This window comes from Tachyglossus aculeatus, chromosome 22 (assembly GCF_015852505.1).
Source record: "Tachyglossus aculeatus isolate mTacAcu1 chromosome 22, mTacAcu1.pri, whole genome shotgun sequence".
Lineage (NCBI taxonomy): Eukaryota > Metazoa > Chordata > Mammalia > Monotremata > Tachyglossidae > Tachyglossus > Tachyglossus aculeatus.
The window spans coordinates 53851991-53871613 of NC_052087.1; the positions used below are offsets into that span (position 1 = coordinate 53851991).

The window sequence follows — 19623 nt, forward strand, 5'->3', positions numbered from 1 at the left end:
TTTGTTAAGCGCTTACACTGTTCTAAGCGCTGGGAGGGGATACAAGGTGATCAGGTTGTCCCACGTGGGACTGAAGTTGTCACTTCACTTCTCTGGGCCTCAGTTCCCTCATCTGTAAAATGGGGATTAAGACTGTGAGCCCCCCATGGGACAACCGGATCACTCTGTAACCTCCCTAGCGCTTAGAACAGTGCTTTGCACATAGTAAGTGCTTGATAAATGCCTTTATTATAATAATAATAATGGCATTTGTTAAGCACTTACACTGTTCTAAGCGCTGGGAGGGGATACAAGGTGATCAGGTTGTCCCACGTGGGACTTAAATTGTCACTTAACTTCTCTGTGCCTCAGTTCCCTCATCTGTAAAATGGGGATTAAGACTGTGAGCCCCCCGTGGGACAACCGGATCACTCTGTAACCTCCCCAGCGCTTAGAACAGTGCTTTGCACAGAGTAAGCGCTTAACAAATGCCGTCATTATAATAATAATTATTATAATATAACATAATATAATATAATTATAATATAATATAATATAATGTGATATATTATATTAATATAATATAATTATTATTAATTGTTATATATTATTATTATAATGATAATAATGGCATTTGTTAGCACTTACACAGTTCTAAGCGCTGGGAGGGGACACAAGGTGATCAGGTTGTCCCACGTGGGACTTAAGTTGTCACTTCACTTCTCTGGGCCTCAGTTCCCTCATCTGTAAAATGGGGATTAAGACTGGGAGCCCCCCCCGTGGGGCAACCAGATCACTCTGTAACCTCCCCAGTGCTTAGAACAGTGCTTTGCACAGAGTAAGCGCTTAACAAATGCCATCATTATAATAATTATTATTATAATATAAAATGTAATATAATATAATATATAATAATAATATAGTACAATATAATATAATGTGGTATATTATATTAATATAATATAATTATTATTAATTGTTATATATTATTATTATAATGATAATAATGGCATTTGTTAAGCGCTTACACTGTTCTAAGCGCTGGGAGGGGATACAAGGTGATCAGGTTGTCCCACGTGGGACTTAAGTTGTCACTTCACTTCTCTGGGCCTCAGTCCCCTCATCTGTAAAATGGGGATGAAGACTGGGAGCCCCCCGTGGGACAACCGGATCACCTTGTAACCTCCCCAGTGCTTAGAACAGTGCTTTGCACAGAGTAAGCGCTTAACAAATGCCACCATTATAATAATAATTATCATAATATAATAATATAATATAATATATAATGTGATATATTATATTAATGTAATATAATAATTATTAATTATTATATATTAGTATTATAATGATAATAATGGCATTTGTTAAGCGCTTACACTGTTCTAAGCGCCGGGAGGGGATACACGTTAATCAGGTTGTCCCACGTGGGACTTAAGTTGTCACTTCACTTCTCTGGGCCTCAGTTCCCTCATCTGTAAAATGGGGATTAAGACTGGGAGCCCCCCGTGGGACAACCGGATCACCTTGTAACCTCCCCAGTGCTTAGAACGGTGCTTTGCACATAGTAAGCGCTTAATAAATGCTATTATTATTATTATTATTATTATTATTATTATTATTATTATTAGCCAGGGCTGGTCGCATCCTGTTTGAGGTCACGGAGGGGAGGCCCAAGGTGAGGGGATTTGGGGAAGGGGAGGAGCTGGGGGAACTAGAGGCCATGAGGGTCAGCTCCTACCCGCAGACCTGACCCCGCGGCCCCAGGGAGGCCCGGTGCTCAACTCTCAGGGCTGGTGTATATGTATATGTATATACATATACATATATACATATATACACACATATATACATATATGTATATGTATATATGGTTGTACATATGTGTATATGTATATGTATATACATATACATATATACATATACACACATATATACATATATGTATATGTATATATGGTTGTACATATGTGTATGTGTATATGTATATGTATATGTATATACATGTATACATATATACACACATATATACATATATGTATATGTATATATGGTTGTACATATGTGTATGTGTATATGTATATGTATATACATATACATGTATACACATATACGCACATATATACATATATGCATATGTATATGTGGTTGTACATATGTGTATATGTATATACATATACATATATACATATATACACACATATATACATATATGTATATGTATATATGGTTGTACATATGTGTATATGTATATACATATACATATATACATATATACACACATATATACATGTATGTATATGTATATATGGTTGTACATATTTATTACTCTATTTATTTATTTATTTATTTTACTTGTACATTTCTATCCTATTTATTTTATTTTTTTGGTATGTTTGGCTTTGTTCTCTGCCTCCCCCTTTTAGACCGTGAGCCCACTGTTGGGTAGGGGCTGTCTCTATGTGTTGCCAATTTGTACTTCCCAAGTGCTTAGTCCAGTGCTCTGCACATAGTAAGCGCTCAATAAATGCGATTGATTGATTGATTGATTGGTGCTTAGTGCTCAAGAATGGTACTCAACATTCAAGGCCAGCGCTCATTCATTCATTCAATCATATTTATTGAGCGCTTACTGTGTGCAGAGCACTGAACTAAGCGCTTGGGAAGTCCAAGTCAGCGACATATAGAGACGGTCCCTACCCAACAACGGGTTCACACTCTAGAAGAAGCAGCGTGGCTCCGTGGAAAGAGCCCGGGCTTTGGAGTCAGAGGTCACGGGTTCAAATCCCGGCTCCGCCAATCGCCAGCTGGGTGACTTTGGGCAAGTCACTTCACTTCTCTGGGCCTCAGTTCCCTCATCTGGAAAAGGGGGATGAAGACTGTGAACCCCCTGTGGGACAACCTGATCACCTTATCACCTCCCCAGGGCTTAGAACAGTGCTTTGCACATAGGAAGCGCTTGATAAATGCCATTAATAAATGCTGTTATAGAAGCGGGAGACGGACCACAAAACCAAACATGTGGACAGGTGTCAAGTCGTCAGAACAAATAGGATTAAAGCTAAATGCACATCATTGATAAAATAAATAGAATAGGAAATATGTACAAGGAAAATAATTGGAGTAATCAATCTGTGCAAACATCTATACAGGTGCTGTGGGGAGGGGAAGGAGGAGAGGAAACAGGAGGCGTAGGTGTCTGGTGCTCCGGGCTGGTGCTCAGGAACAGTGCTCAGCATTCAGGGTCAGTGCTCAGCTCTCAGGGCCAATGTCTGGTGCTCAGGATCGGTGCTCAGCTCTCAGGGCCGGTGTCTGGTGCTTGGGACTGTTGCTCAGTGCTCAGGAAGGGTGCTCAACATTTAGGGCCAGTGCTCAGCTCTCAGGGCCAGAGTCTGGTGCTCAGCGCTCAGGAAGGGTGCTCAACATTCAGGGCCAGTGCTCAGCTCTCAGGGCCAATGTTTGGTGCTCAGGATCGGTGCTCAGCTCTCAGGGCCAGTGCCTGGTGCTCAGCGCTCAGGAAGGGTGCTCAACATTTAGAGCCAGTGCTCAGCGCTCAGGGCCAGAGTCTGGTGCTCAGTGCTCAGGAAGGGTGCTCAACATTCAGGGCCGGTGCTCAGCTCTCAGGGCCACTGTCTGGTGCTCAGCTCTCAGGGCCGGTGTCTGGTGCTCGGCACTGGTGCTCCAGTGCTCAGGAATGGTACTCAACAGTCAGGGCCAGTGCTCAGCTCTCAGGGCCAATGTCTGGTGCTCCGGGCTGGTGTTCAGCGCTCAGGAAGGGTGCTCAACGTTTAGGGCCAGTGCTCAGCTCTCAGGGCCAGTGTCTGGTGCTCAGCACTCAGGAAGGGTGCTCAACATTCAGGGCCGGTGCTCAGCTCTCAGGGCCACTGTCTGGTGCTCAGCTCTCAGGGCCGGTGTCTGGTGCTCGGCACTGGTGCTCCAGTGCTCAGGAATGGTACTCAACAGTCAGGGCCAGTGCTCAGCTCTCAGGGCCAATGTCTGGTGCTCCGGGCTGGTGTTCAGTGCTCAGGAACGGTGCTCAGCATTCAGGGCCAGTGCTCAGCTCTCAGGGCCAATGTCTGCTGCTCAGGATCGGTGCTCAGCTCTCAGGGCCGGTGTCTGGTGCTTAGGACTGTTGCTCAGTGCTCAGGAAGGGTGCTCAACATTCAGGGCCGGTGCTCAGCTCTCAGGGCCACTGTCTGGTGCTCAGCTCTCAGGGCCGGTGTCTGGTGCTCGGCACTGGTGCTCCAGTGCTCAGGAATGGTACTCAACAGTCAGGGCCAGTGCTCAGCTCTCAGGGCCAATGTCTGGTGCTCCGGGCTGGTGTTCAGTGCTCAGGAACGGTGCTCAGCATTCAGGGCCAGTGCTCAGCTCTCAGGGCCAATGTCTGCTGCTCAGGATCGGTGCTCAGCTCTCAGGGCCGGTGTCTGGTGCTTAGGACTGTTGCTCAGTGCTCAGGAAGGGTGCTCAACATTCAGGGCCGGTGCTCAGCTCTCAGGGCCACTGTCTGGTGCTCAGCTCTCAGGGCCGGTGTCTGGTGCTCGGCACTGGTGCTCCAGTGCTCAGGAATGGTACTCAACAGTCAGGGCCAGTGCTCAGCTCTCAGGGCCAATGTCTGGTGCTCCGGGCTGGTGTTCAGTGCTCAGGAACGGTGCTCAGCATTCAGGGCCAGTGCTCAGCTCTCAGGGCCAATGTCTGCTGCTCAGGATCGGTGCTCAGCTCTCAGGGCCGGTGTCTGGTGCTTAGGACTGTTGCTCAGTGCTCAGGAAGGGTGCTCAACATTTAGGGCCAGTGCTCAGCTCTCAGGGCCAATGTCTGGTGCTCAGCTCTCAGGGCCGGTGTCTGGTGCTCGGGACTGGTGCTCCAGTGCTCAGGAATGGTACTCAACATTCAGGGCCAGTGGTCAGCTCTCAGGGCCAATGTCTGGTGCTCCGGGCTGGTGTTCAGTGCTCAGGAATGGTGCTCAGCATTCAGGGCCAGTGCTCAGCTCTCAGGGCCAATGTCTGCTGCTCAGGATCGGTGCTCAGCTCTCAGGGCCGGTGTCTGGTGCTCAGCGCTCAGGAAGGGTGCTCAACATTTAGGGCCAATGCTCAGCTCTCAGGGCCAGTGTCTGATGCTCCGGGCTGGTGCTCAGTGCTTAGGAAGGGTGCTCAACGTTCAGGGCCAGTGCTCAGCTCTCAGGGCCAGTGTCTGGTGCTCAGCACTCAGGAAGGGTGCTCAACATTCAGGGCCAGTGCTCAGCTCTCAGGTCCAATGTCTGGTGCTCAGCTCTCAGGGCCGGTGTCTGATGCTCGGGACTGGTGCTCCATTGCTCAGGAATGGTACTCAACATTCAGGGCCAGTGCTCAGCTCTCAGGGCCAATGTCTGCTGCTCAGGATCGGTGCTCAGCTCTCAGGGCCAATGTCTGGTGCTTAGGACTGTTGCTCAGTGCTCAGGAAGGGTGCTCAACATTTAGGGCCAGTGCTCAGCTCTCAGGGCCAGTGTCTGGTGCTCAGTGCTCAGGAAGGGTGTTCAACATTCAGGGCCAGTGCTCAGCTCTCAGGGCCAATGTCTGGTGCTCAGGATCGGTGCTCAGCTCTCAGGGCCGGTGTCTGGTGCTCGGGACTGGTGCTCAGTGCTCAGGAAGGGTGCTCAACATTTAGGGCCAGTGCTCAGCTCTCAGGGCCAGCGTCTGGTGCTCCGCGCTCAGGAAGGGTGCTCAACATTCAGGGCCAGTGCTCAGCTCTCAGGGCCAATGTCTGGTGCTCAGTATCGGTGCTCAGCTCTCAGGGCCGGTGTCTGGTGCTCGGGACTGGTGCTCAGTGCTCAGGAAGGGTGCTCAACATTTAGGGCCAGTGCTCAGCTCTCAGGGCCAGTGTCTGGAGCTCCAAGCTGGTGCTCAGTGCTCAGGGAGGGTGCTCAACATTCAGGGCCAGTGCTCAGCTCTCAGGGCCAGTGTCTGGTGCTCCAGGCTGGTGCTCAGTGCTCAGGAAGGGTGCTCAACACTCAGGGCCAGTGCTCAGCTCTCAGGGCCAATGTCTGGTGCTCAGGGCTGGTGCTCAGTGGCGGGGCAGGAGCAGGGGCCAGGCCAGGAGCCTTATTAATAATAATAATAATAACAACAATAATAATGCTACTCATTAAGCGCTTACTATGTGCCAAGCACTGTTCTAAGCCCTGAGGTAGATACAGGGTAATCAGGTTGTCCCACATGGGGCTCACACTTTTAATCCCCATTTTACAGATGAGGGAACTGAGGCCCAGAGAATATAATAATAATAGTAATAATGATGGTATTTGTTAAGCGCTTACTATGTGCAAAGCACTGTTCTAAGCGCTGGGAGGGGATACAAGGTGATCAGGTTGTCCCCCGTGGGGCTTACAGTCTTCATCCCCATTTTCCAGATGAGGGACCTGAGGCCCAGAGAATATTATAATAATAATAATAATAATAATAATAATAATAATGATGATGGCATTTGTTAAGCGCTTACTATGTGCAAAGCACTGTTCTAAGCACTGGGAGGGGATACAAGGTGATCAGGTTGTCCCACGTGGGACTCACAGTCTTCATCCCCATTTTCCAGATGAGGGAACTGTGAGGCCCAGGGAAGTGAAGTGGCTTGCCCAAGGTCACACAGCTGACAAGTGGCGGAGCCGGGATTCGAATCCATGACCTCTGACTCCCAAGCCCGGGCTCTTTCCACTGAGCCCCGCTGCCCCTCCGGAGCAGTGGTTTGCCCAAGGTCACAGAGCGGACGAGTGGCGGAGCCGGGATTAGAACCCACGTCCTCCGACTCCCAAGCCTGTGCTCTTGCTGCGCTAGTATTCGTTCATTCAGTCGTATTTATTGAGCGCTGACTGCGTGCAGAGCACTGTACTAAGCGCTTGGGAAGTCCAGGTTTTATTTTATTTATTTTACTTGTACATATCTATTTATTTTGGTTTGTTAATATGTTTTGTTTTGTTGTCTCCCCCTTCGAGACTGTGAGCCCGCTGTTGGGTAGGGACCGGCTCTAGATGTTGCCAACTTGGACTTCCCAAGCGCTTAGTACAGTGCTCTGCACACAGTAAGCGCTCAATAAATACGATTGATTGATTGATTGATTGATTGATTGAACATATAGAGACGGTCCCTACCCAACAGCGGGCTCACAGTCTACAGTTGGCTAGTCCAGTGGTGGCTCGGTTGGCGCTGCTTACAGTCCTGCTGCGGGGGACTTGGGGAGACTCCCCCACGTTTCCCCCCGAGACCCCCGGGGCCCGTCTCAGGGTGCCAGGCTGACCAAAGTGGGGGTGCAGGGGGCAGCGCGGCTCAGTGGCAAGAGCCCGGGCTTTGGAGTCAGAGGTCATGGGTTCAAATCCCGGCTCCGCCAATTGTCAGCTGGGTGACTTTGGGCCAGTCACTTCACTTCTCTGGGCCTCAGTGACCTCATCTGGAAAATGGGGATGAAGACTGTGAGCCCCACCACCGTGGGACAACCGGATCACTTTGTAACCTCCCCAGCGCTTAGAACAGTGCTTGGCACGTAGTAAGCGCTTAATAAATGCCATCCTTATTACCTGGGGACGCCCAGACTTGGCCCCGGATTCCAAGAATCCGGGGAATGTGAGTAACAGTGGGTGAGCCGGGCTGTTTGCGATCCCGGATTCCGATCAGGAGAGGCACACATTCCTGGGCCACAGTCCAGGGACCGGGCGAGGGCCCCAGGGGGAGACCCAGGTGCCCTCCAAGGTATTATTATTAATAATAATTATTATTATATTATATTATATATTATATTATGTTGTATTATATCATGTTGCATTATATTTTATTTTATTTTATATTATATTATATTATGTTATGTTTTTATATTATATTATATTATATTGTATTGTATTATATCATATCATATATTATATTATATTATATTATGTTATGTTTTTATATTATATTATATTATATTGTATTATATCATATCATATCATATCATATTATATTATATTATGTTATGTTTTATATTATATTATATTGCATTATATTATATTTTATTATATCATATAATATTATATCATATATTATATTCTGTTATGTTATATCATATTACATATTAATATTATTATTATTATTATTATTGTAATCAGGGCCGGCGCTCAGGGCCGGTCTCTGTCTCTCTGCTCAGGGCCAGTGTCTGGTGCTCAGTGACGGTGCTCAGTGCTCAGCGCTCAGGGACGGTGCTCAGCACTCAGGGCCACTGTCTGGTGCTCAGGGATGGGGCTCAGTGCTCAGGGATGGTGCTCAACGCTCAGGGCCAGTGTCTGGTGCTCAGGGACGGTGCTCAGTGCTCAGGGATGGTGCTCAGCGCTCAGGGCCAGTGTCAGGTGCTTGGGGACGGTGCTCAGCGCTCGCGGCCAGTGTCTGGTGCTCACTAACGGTGCTCAGTGCTCCGGGATGGTGCTCAGAGCTCAGGGCCATTGTCTGGTGCTCCGTGACGGTGCTCAGTGCTCGGGGACGGTGCTCAAAGGGATGGCGCTCAGCACTCAGGGCCAGTGTCTGGTGCTCAGGGATGGTGCTCAGTCCTCAGGGATGGTGCTCAGTGCTCAGGGCCAGTGTCTGGTGCTCAATGACAGTGCTCAGTGCTCAGGGATGGTGCTCAGTACTCAGGGCCAGTGTCCGGTGCTTGGTGACGGTGCTCAGTGCTCAGGGATGGTGCTCAGTGCTCAGGGCCAGTGTCTGTTGCTCAGGGACGGTGCTCAGCGCTCAGGGCCAGTGTCTGGTGCTCAGGGACGGTGCTCAGTCCTCAGGGGCAGTGTTTTGTGCTCAGGGATGGTGCTCGGCGCTCAGGGACAGTGTCTGGTGCTCGGTGACAGTGCTCAGCGCTTAGGGCCAGTTCTGGTGCCCAGTGATGGTGCTCAGTGCTCAGGGCCAGTGTCTGGTGCTCAGGGCCAGTGTCTGGTGCTCAGGGACAGTGTCTGGTGCTCGGTGATGGTGCTCAGTGCTCACGGCCAGTGTCAGGTGCTCACTGACGGTTCTCAGTGCTCAGGGACGGTGCTCAGCACTGAGGGCCAGTGTCTGGTGCTTGGGGATGGTGCTCAGTGCTCAGGGATGGTGCTCAGCACTCAGGGCCAGTGTCTGGTGCTCAGTGACGGTGCTCAATCCTCAGGGATGGCGCTCAGCACTCAGGGCCAGTGTCTGATGCTCAGTGACAGTGCTCAGCACTCAGGGCCAGGGTCAGGTCCTCAGTGACGGTGCTCGGTGCTCAGGGATGGTGCTCAGCGCTCAGGGCCAGTGTCAGGTACTCGGGGATGGTGCTCAGCGCTCACGGCCAGTGTCTGGTGCTCACTGACGGTGCTCAGGGCTCCGGGATGGTGCTCAGAGCTCAGGGCTACTGTCTGGTGCTCAGTAATGGTGCTCAGTGCTCAGGGATGGTGCTCAGGGCCAGTGTCCGGTGCTCGGGGATGGTGCTCAGTCCTCAGGGATGGCGCTCAGCACTCAGGGCCAGTGTCTGGTGCTCAGGGACGGTGTCCAGTGCTCAGGGACGGTACTCAGCGCTCAGAGATGGTGCTCAGCACTGATCACCTTGTATCCCCCCCAGTGCTTAGAACAGTGCTTTGCACATAGTAAAGCAGCGTGGCTCAGTGGAAAGAGCCCGGGCTTGGGAGTCAGAGGTCATGGGTTCAAATCCCGGCTCCTCCGCTTGTCAGCTGTGTGACTTTGGGCAAGTCTCTTAGCTTCTCTGAGCCTCAGTTCCCTCATCTGTAAAATGGGGATTAAGATTGTGAGCCCAGTGTGGGACAACCTTGATTACCTTGTATTCCCCCCCAGCGCTTAGAACAGTGCTTGGCACATAGTAAGCGCTTAACAAATACCAACATTATTATCCCGGCTCGGCCACTTAATAATAATAATAATGATGGCATTTGTTAAGCGCTTACTATGTGCCAAGCACTGTTCTAAGCGCTGGGGGGGATACAAGGTGATCAGGTTGTCCCACGTGGGGCTCACAGTCATAATCCCCATTTTACAGATGAGGGAACTGAGGCTCAGAGAAGTTAAGTGACTTGCCCAGGGTCACACAGCAGACATGTGGTGGAGTCGGGATTCGAACCCATGACCACTGACTCCAAAGCCCGGGCTCTTTCCACTGAGCCACGCTGCTTCTCTCAGCTGTGTGGCTTTGGGCAAGTCACTTCACTTCTCTGTGCCTCAGTTCCCTCATCTGTCAAACAGGGATTAAAACCGTGAGCCCCCCATGGATCAACCTGATCACCTTGTATCCCCCCCAGCGCTTAGAACAGTGCTTGGCACATAGTAAGCGCTTAACAAATGCCATCATTATTATTACTCTTTTAGACTGTGAGCCCACTGTTGGGTAGGGACTGTGTCTATATGTTGCCAACTTGTACTTCCCAAGCGCTTAGTACAGTGCTCTGCACACAGTAAGCGCTCAATAAATATGATTGATGATGATGATCAACCTGATCACCTTGTATCCCCCCCAGCGCTTAGAACAGTGCTCGGCACATAGTAAGCGCTTAACAAATGCCATCATTATTACTACTCTTTTAGACTGTGAGCCCACTGTTGGGTAGGGACCGTCTCTATATGTTGCCAACTTGTACTTCCCAAGCGCTTAGTACAGTGCTCTGCACACAGTAAGCGCTCAATAAATACAATTGATTGATTGATTGAATAATTATTACAAGCTAATCAGGATGGACAGAGTCTCTGTCCCACATGGGGCTCCATTTGACAGATGAGGCAACTGAGGCAAGGAGAAGTGGAGTGACTTCCCCAAGGTCTCACAGCAGACCCGGGTTCCAATCCTGCCTCCGTCGCTTGCCTGCTGGGTGACCTGGGACAAGTCACTTGACTTCTCTGGGCCTCAGTTTCCTCATTTCTAGACTGTGAGCCCGTTGTTGGGGAGGAACTGTCTCGAAGCAGCGTGGCTCAGTGGAAAGAGCCCGGGCTTTGGAGTCAGAGGTCATGGGTTCGAGTCCCGGCTCCGCCACATGTCTGCTGTGTGACCTTGGGCAAGTCACTTAACTTCTCGGGGCCTCAGTTACCTCATCTGTAAAATGGGGATGATGACTGTAAGCCCCACGTGGGACAACATGATCACCTTGTATCCCCCCCAGCGCTTAGAGCAGTGCTTTGTGCATAGTAAGCGCTTAACAAATACCATTATTATTATTATTATTATTATTATCTGTTACCGAATTGGACTTTCCAAGCGTTTAGTCCAGTGCTCTGCACACAGTAAGCGCTCAGTAAATATGAATGAATGAATCATCTGTCAAATTCATTCATTCAATGGTATTTATTGAGCGCTTACTGTGTGCAGAGCACTGCTGTGAGCCCCACGTGGGACAGGGACCGTGTCCAACCCGATTAGCTTGAATCTACCCCAGCGCTTAGGACAGTGTTCGATACGTAGTAAGCGCTTAACAAATACCATCTTCGTCATAATAATAATAATAAGTGGCACAGCTGGGATTAGAATCTACATCCCTCTGATTCCCAGGCCTGGCCTCTATCATAATAATAATGATGGCATTTATTAATCAATCAATCAATCGTATTTATTGACTTGTACTTCCCAAGCGCTTAGTACAGTGCTCTGCACACAGTTCATTCAATCGTATTTATTGAGCGCTAACTGTGTGCAGAGCACTAGACTAAGTGCTGGGAAAGTCCAGTTCGGCAACTGATCATTCAATCGTATTTATTGAGCGCTTACTGTGTGCAGAGCACTGTACTAAGCGCTTGGGAAGCACAAGTTGGCAACATACAGAGACAGTCCCTACCCAACAGTGGGCTCACAGTCTAAAAGGGGGAGATGGAGAACAAAACCAAGCATGCTAACAAAATAAAATAAATAGAATAGATATGTACAAGTAAAATAGAGTAATATTATTATTTAATATTAAATAATTAATATTTATTTTATTAAATTTATTAAGCGCTCACTATGTGCAAAGCACTGCTCTAAGCGCTGGGGAGGTTACGAAGCGATCAGGTTGTCCCACGGGGGGCTCACCGTCTTCATCCCCATTTGACAGATGAGGGAACTGAGGCCCAGAGAAGTGCCCAAAGTCTCAAAGCTGACAATTGGGGGAGTCAGGATTTGAACCCATGACCTCTGACTCCGAAGCCTGCGCTCTTTCCACTAGGCTACACTGCTTATTATTATTAATAATAATAATTGTGGTATTTGTTAAGTGCTTATTATGTGCCAAGCACTGTACCGAGCGCTGGGGTGGGTACAAGCGCTTAGTCCAGTGCTCTGCATACAGTAAGCGCTTAATAAATATGATTGGAGTGAGCAAGCAAATCCAATTCATTCAGTCGTATTTATTGAGCGCTTACTGTGTGCAGAGCACTGGACTAAGCGCTTGGGAAGTACAAGTTAATCATATTTATTGGAGCGCTTACTGTGTGCAGAGCACTGTACTAAGCGCTTAGGAAGTACAAGTCAATAAATACGATTGAATGGAGTGAACAAGCAAATCCAATTCAATCGTATTTATTGAGCGCTTACTGTGTGCAGAGCACTAGACTAAGCGCTTGGAAAGTCCAGTTTGGCAACTGATCATTCAATCATTATTTATTGAGCGCTTACTGTGTGCAGAGCACTGGACTAAGCGCTTGGGAAGTACAAGTTAATAAATACGATTGAATGGAGTGAACAAGCAAATCCAATTCATTCAATCATATTTATTGAGCGCTTACTGTGTGCAGAGCACTGTACTAAGCGCTTGGAAAGTCCAGTTTGGCAACTGATCATTCAATCATATTTATTGAGCGCTTACTGTGTGCAGAGCACTGTACTAAGCGCTTGGGAAGTACGAGTTAATAAATACGACTGAATGGAGTGAACAGGAAAATCCAATTCATTCAACCGTACTTATTGAGCGCTTACTGTGTGCAGAGCACTAGACTAAGCGCTTGGAAAGTCCAGTTCGGCAACTGATAGAGCTACTGTCCCACGTGGGGCTCCCAGTCAATCAATCAATCAATCGTATTTATTGAGCGCTTACTGTGTGCAAAGCACTGTACTAAGCGCTTGGGAAATACAAGTTGGCCACATATTAGAGACAGTCCCTACCCAACAGTGGGCTCGCAGTCTAAAAGAGGGAGACAGAGAACAAAACTAAACATATTAACAAAATAAAATAAATAGAATAGATAGGTACAAGTCAAATAAATAAATAGTGTAATAAATATGTACAAACATATATACATATTTACAGGTGCTGTGGGGAAGGGAAGGAGGTAAGACGGTCTTGGTCCCCATTTTGCAGATGAGGGAACCGAGGCCCAGAGAAGTGAAGTGACTTGCCCAAAGTCACCCAGCTGACAAGTGGCGGAGGCGGGATTTGAACCCAGGTCCCTCCGACTCCAAGGCCCGGGTTCGATCCACTCGGCCGTGCGGCTTCTCCGGAGCGGGTTCAGTCGGCGGCCCAGAGGGACCCGAGGCAGGCCTACGCGTGCCCAAGGTCAGAGATGAGCCAGGCAGCCTCTCACATGTGCCCGCCCCCCCGAACACGTTCCCACACGCGTGCTCCCGCTCACGTACACTCAAGCCCACTCCCTCCTAGAATGAATGAATGAAGAATGGTGTTTGTGAAGCGCTTACTACGCTATTCTAAGAAGCAGCGTGGCTCAGTGGAAAGAGCAGGGGCTTTGGAGTCCGAGGTCCTGGGTTCGAATCCCTGTCTGCTGTGTGAACTTGGGCAAGTCACTTCACTTCTCTGAGCCTCAGTTCCCTCATCTGTAAAATGGGGAGTAAGACCGAGACCACGTGGGACAACGTGATCACCTTGTATTCCCCCCCGCGCTTAGAACAGTGCTTTGCACATAGTAAGCGCTTAACAAATGCCATCATTATTATTATTATTCTAAGCGCTGTGGGAGGTAATAGTAATAACAATAATGGCATTTATTGAGCACTTACTATGTGTAAAGCACTGTTCTAAGCGCTGGGGGGGTTACAAAGTGATCAGGTTGTCCCACGGGGGCCTCACAGTCTTCATCTGCGTTTTACAGATGAGGGAACTGAGGCCTGGAGAATCAATCAATCAATCAATTGTATTTATTGAGCGCTTACTGTGTGTAAAGCACTGTTCTAAGCGCTGGGGAGGTTACAAAGTGATCAGGTTGTCCCACGGGGGGCTCACAGTCTTCATCCCCATTTTACAGATGAGGGAACTGAGGCCTGGAGAATCAATCAGTCAATCAATCAATCGTATTTATTGAGCGCTGCCTGTGTGCAGAGCACTGGACTAAGCGCTTGGGAAGTACAAGTTGGCAACATAAAGAGACAGTCCCTACCCAACAGCGGGCTCACTGTCTAGAAGAAGTGAAGTGACTTGCCCAAAGTCTCCCAGCTGACAAGTGGCGGAGTCGGGATTTGAACCCGTGACCTCTGACTCCAAAGCCCGGGCTCTTTCCACTGAGCCACGCTGCTTCTCAAGCTAATCAGGTTGGACACAGTCCCTGCCCCACAATGGGGCTCGCAGGGTTACAGATGCGTCACTGAGGCACAGAGCAGTGACTGGCCCAAGATCACACAGCCGACAAGTATATATATATGATATATATCATATATACAAGTATATATGATACATATATACAAGTATATATTATATATATATACACATATATATGTATATATACAAATATATACATATATACATATATATACATAGATACATATACATGTATATATATACACATATATACATAGATACATATATATGTATATATATACAAATATATATATAGACTGTGAGCCCACCGTTGGGTAGGGACTGTCTCTATGTGTTGCCAATTTGTACTTCCCAAGCGCTTAGTACAGTGCTCTGCACATAGTAAGCGCTCAATAAATACAATTGATTGATATACATAGATACATATATATACTTGTATATACGTACATATATATGTACGTATATACAAGTATATATGATACATATATACATGTATATGTATATATATACAAATATATACATATATACATATATATAGCCCTGTATATATGTATATATGTCTGTACATATTTATTACTCTATTTATTTATTTATTTATTTTACTTGTACCTATCTATTCTATTTATTTTATTTTGTTAGTATGTTTGGTTTTGTTTTCTGTCTCCCCCTTTTAGACTGTGAGCCCACCGTTGGGTAGGGACTGTCTCTATACGTTGCCATCTTGTACTTCCCAAGTGCTTAGTACAGTGCTCTGCACACAGTAAGGGCTCAATAAATACGATTGATTGATTGATTGATTGACAAGTGGCTGTAGCCACAGGGGCTTTTCCTGGCCCGACAGTTGGGTGGGAGAGAAATGGGGGTCCGGGTGGGGTGCGAGTAGCGGGGTCCAAGCGGAGGCGACGGGATGGGGAACCAACTGTCTGGGACGTTGAGAGAGTAACCTCGGCATTTGTGTTTCTATGGACATATTTATTATTCTATTTATTTTTATAGTATACAGAGAGAGAATATGACGCGCTTAACAGATAATAATAATAATGGTATTTGTTAAGTGCTTCTTCATTCAATCGTATTTATTGAGCGCTTACTGTGTGCAGAGCACTGTACTAAGCGCTGGGGAGGTTACGAGGTGATCAGGTTGTCCCACGAGAGGCTCACAGTCTTCATCCCCATTTTCCAGATGAGGGAACTGAGGCTCAGAGAAGTGAAGTGACTTGCCCAAGGTCACGCAGCAGACATGTGGTGGAGCCGGGATTCGAACCCATGATCTCTGACTTCAAAGCCCATGCTCCTTCCACTGAGCCTTATAGTACGCACTTAATAAATGCTATTATTATTATTATTATTATTATTATTATTATTATTATTATTATTATTATTACCTCCTAGGCCCGGCCTCAAGCCACTGAGCACCGATTAGAACCCAGGACTTTCTACCTTGTAACCTCTGCTAGCTTAGAACAGTGCTTTGCACATAGTAAGCACTTAATAAATGCCATTATTATTATTATTATTATTATTATTATTATTATTATTATTATTATTATTATTATTATTATTACCTCCTAGGCCCAGCCTCAAGCCACTGAGCCCCGATTAGAACCCAGGTCTTTCTACCTTGTAACCTCCGCAGAGCTTAGAACAGTGCTTTGCCCATAGTAAGTGCTTAATAAATGCCGTCATCATCATTATTATTAGCGTGGCTCAGTGGAAAGAGCCCAGGCTTTGGAGAGGGAGGTCATGGGTTCGAATCCCGCCTCTGGCAATTGTCAGCTGTGTGACTTTGGACAAGTCACTTCACTTCTCTGGGCCTCAGTTCCCTCCTCTGGAAAATGGGGATTGCGAGCCCCCCCGTGGGACAACCTGATCACCTTGTAACCTCCCCAGCGCTTAGAACAGTGTTTTGCACCTAGTAAGCGCTTAATAAATGCCGCTGTTATTATTTAAGCGCTTAGTCCAGTGCTCTGCACACAGTAAGCGCTCAATAAATACGATTGATTGATTGATTGATTGATCTCCTAGGCCCGGCCTCAAGCCACTGAGCCCCGCTGAGCAAGCAGGGTGGCACAGAAGGGGGTGAGGAGCCTCTGACAGGTAAGGGAGGGAAGGGGGGGACCCCCGGGAGGGGACTGTGTATATATGTATATACCTGTATATATGTATATATGTTTGTACATGTTTTTTTTACTCTATGTATTTATTGAATTTATTTGTACATATCTATTCTATTTATTTTATTTTGTTAGTATGTTTGGTTTTGTCCTCTGTCTCCCCCTTTTAGACTGTGAGCCCACTGTTGGGTAGGGACTGTCTCTAGATGTTGCCAATTTGTACTTCCCAAGCGCTTAGTACAGTGCTCTGCACATAGTAAGCGCTCAATAAATACGATTGATGATGATGATGATGACTGGGATTGGGAGGTTGCCCCAGGCCGTGCCCTTCCCCTTCCTCTTCACCCCTCCCCGGGTTGCCGGGCACCCAGTCCACCTGGCTGGGCGTGGAGGAAGCTCGGCGCCCGCCCGGGTGGTTTCGGTTCCGGGCCCGGGCCGAGCCTCGGGGCGTCACCCCCATTTGCCCCCACCCTCAAGGACCAGGGTACTGGACCCTGAAGGCCTGGGGATGGGTGGGGCGGGGAGGAGGAGGAAGAGGAGGAGGAAGCTGAGGCCTAACTAGACTGTGAGCCCGCTGGTGGGTAGGGACCGTCTCTATGGGTTGCCAACTTGTGCTTCCCAAGCGCTTAGTACAGTGCTCTGCACACAGTAAGCGCTCAATAGATACGATTGATTGATTGATTGATGTTGCCAACTTGGACTTCCCAAGTGCTTAGTCCAGTGCTCTGCACACAGTAAGCGCTCAATAAATACGATTGATGTGAGCCCCTTTTAGACTGTGAGCCCACTGTTGGGTAGGGACTGTCTCTATATGTTGCCAATTTGTACTTCCCAAGCGCTTACCTCCTTCCACTCCCCACATCACCTGTATATATCAGTCAATCGTATTTATTGAGCGCTTACTATGTGCAGAGCACTGTACTAAGCGCTTGGGAAGTACAAATTGGCAACATATAGAGACAGTCCCTACCCAACAGCGGGCTCACAGTCTAGAAGGTATATATGTTTGTACGTATTTATTACTCTATTTCTTTTATTTGTACATATTTATTCTAGTATTTTATTTTGTTAATATGTTTGGTTTTGTTCTCTGTCTCCCCCTTCTAGACTGTGAGCCCACTATTGGGTAGGGACCGTCTCTAGATGTTGCCAACTTGGGCTTAGTACAGTGCTCTGCCCCCGCCTTACCTCCTTCCCCTCCCCACAGCACCTGTATATGTGTATATATGTTTGTACGGATTTATTACTCTATTTATTTTATTTGTACATATTTATTCTATTTATTTTATTAATATGTTTTGTTTTGTTCTCTGTCTTCCCCTTCTAGACTGTGAGCCCACTGTTGGGTAGGGACCATCTCTATATGTTGCCAACTTGGGCTTAGTACAGTGCTCTGCCCCCGCCTTACCTCCTTCCCCTCCCCACAGCACCTGTATATGTGTATATATGTTTGTACGGATTTATTACTCTATTTTATTTGTACATATTTATTCTATTAATTTTATTAATATGTTTTGTTTTGTTCTCTGTCTCTCCCTTCTAGACTGTGAGCCCACTGTTGGGTAGGGACCGTCTCTATATGTATATATGTATATATGTTTGTACATATTTATTACTCTATTTATTTTACTTGTACATATCTATTCCATTTATTTTATTTTGTTAGTATGTTTGGTTTTGTTCTCTGTCTCCCCCTTTTAGGCTGTGAGCCCACTGTTGGGTAGGGACTGTCTCTATATGTTGCCAATTTGTACTTCCCAAGCGCTTAGTACAGTGCTCTGCACATAGTAAGCGCTCAATAAATACGATTGATGATGATGATGATTGATTGATTCATATGTTGCCAACTTGGGCTTAGTACAGTGCTCTGCCCCTGCCTTACCTCCTTCCCCTCCCCACAGCACCTGTATATGTGTATATATGTTTGTACGGATTTATTACTCTATTTATTTCATTTGTACATATTTATTCTATTTTATTTTGTTAATGTGTTTTGTTTTGTTCTCCGTCTCCCCCTTCTAGACTGTGAGCCCGCTGTTGGGTAGGGACCGTCTCTATATGTTGCCAACTAGTACTTCCCAAGTGCTTAGTGCAGTGCTCTGCACACAGTAAGCGCTCAATAAATACAATTGAATGAATGAATAAATACGATTGAATGAATGAATGAATGTTGGGTAGGGACTGTCTCTGTATGTTGCCAACTTGTCCTTCCGAAGCGCTTAGTACAGTGCTGTGCACACAGTAAGTGCTCAATAAACACGATGGAATGAAGGAATGAATGAATAAATACGATTGAATGAATGAATGAATGTTGGGTAGGGACCGTCTCTATATGTTGCCAACTTGTTCTTCCCAAGCGCTTAGTACAGTGCTCTGCACACAGTAAGCGCTCAATAAATACCATTGAATGAATGAATGAATGACCTGTTAGGGTCGGGGGCAGGAAAGCTGGGAACGGGGGGCGGTCAGGGGCAGAGTGAAATGGAGCCTGCCTTAATAATAACAATAATGATGGTATTTGTTAAGCGCTTACTATGTGCCAAGCACTGTTCTAAGCTCTGGGGTAGATACAGGGTATTCAGGTTGTCCCATGTGGGGCTCACAGTCTTCATCCCCATTTTACGGATGAGGAAACTGAGGCCCAGTGAAGTGATTTAATAATAAAATAATATAATCATGACATTTATTAAGGGCTTACTATGTGCAAAGCACTGTTCTAAGCGTTGGCTTGTCCCACGTGGGGCTCACAGTCTTCATCCCCATTTAACAGATGAGGTCACTGAGGCTCAGAGACGTTAATAATAATAATAACAATTATGGTATTTGTTAAGCGCTTACTATGTGCCAAGCACTGTTCTAAGCGCTGGGGTAGATGCAGGGTAATCACGTTGTCCCACGTGGGGCTCACACTTTTAATTCCCATTTTACCGATGAGGAAACTGAGGCCCAGTGAAGTGATTTAATAATAAAATACTAATAATCATGACATTTATTAAGGGCTTACTATGTGCAAAGCACTGTTCTAAGCGTTGGCTTGTCCCACATGGGGCTCACAGTCTTCATCCCCATTTAACAGAGGAG

General features: G+C 47.0%; 1 protein-coding gene across 2 annotated transcripts in view; it reads left to right on the forward strand.

Annotated features, from left to right (window-relative positions):
* The window catches only part of EPS8L2 (EPS8 like 2), a 112736-nt gene that overhangs the window by 12698 nt on the left and 80415 nt on the right, over positions 1 to 19623 (forward strand). Inside the window, exon 2 of one of the 2 annotated variants that reach the window (XM_038764862.1) lies at positions 16454 to 16525. The exons of the other annotated variant lie outside the window; for it this stretch is intronic. The gene's annotated coding sequence lies outside the window, so the exon portion shown is untranslated. The remainder of the gene's footprint in view (positions 1 to 16453; positions 16526 to 19623) is intronic. 2 annotated transcript variants of the gene reach the window in all.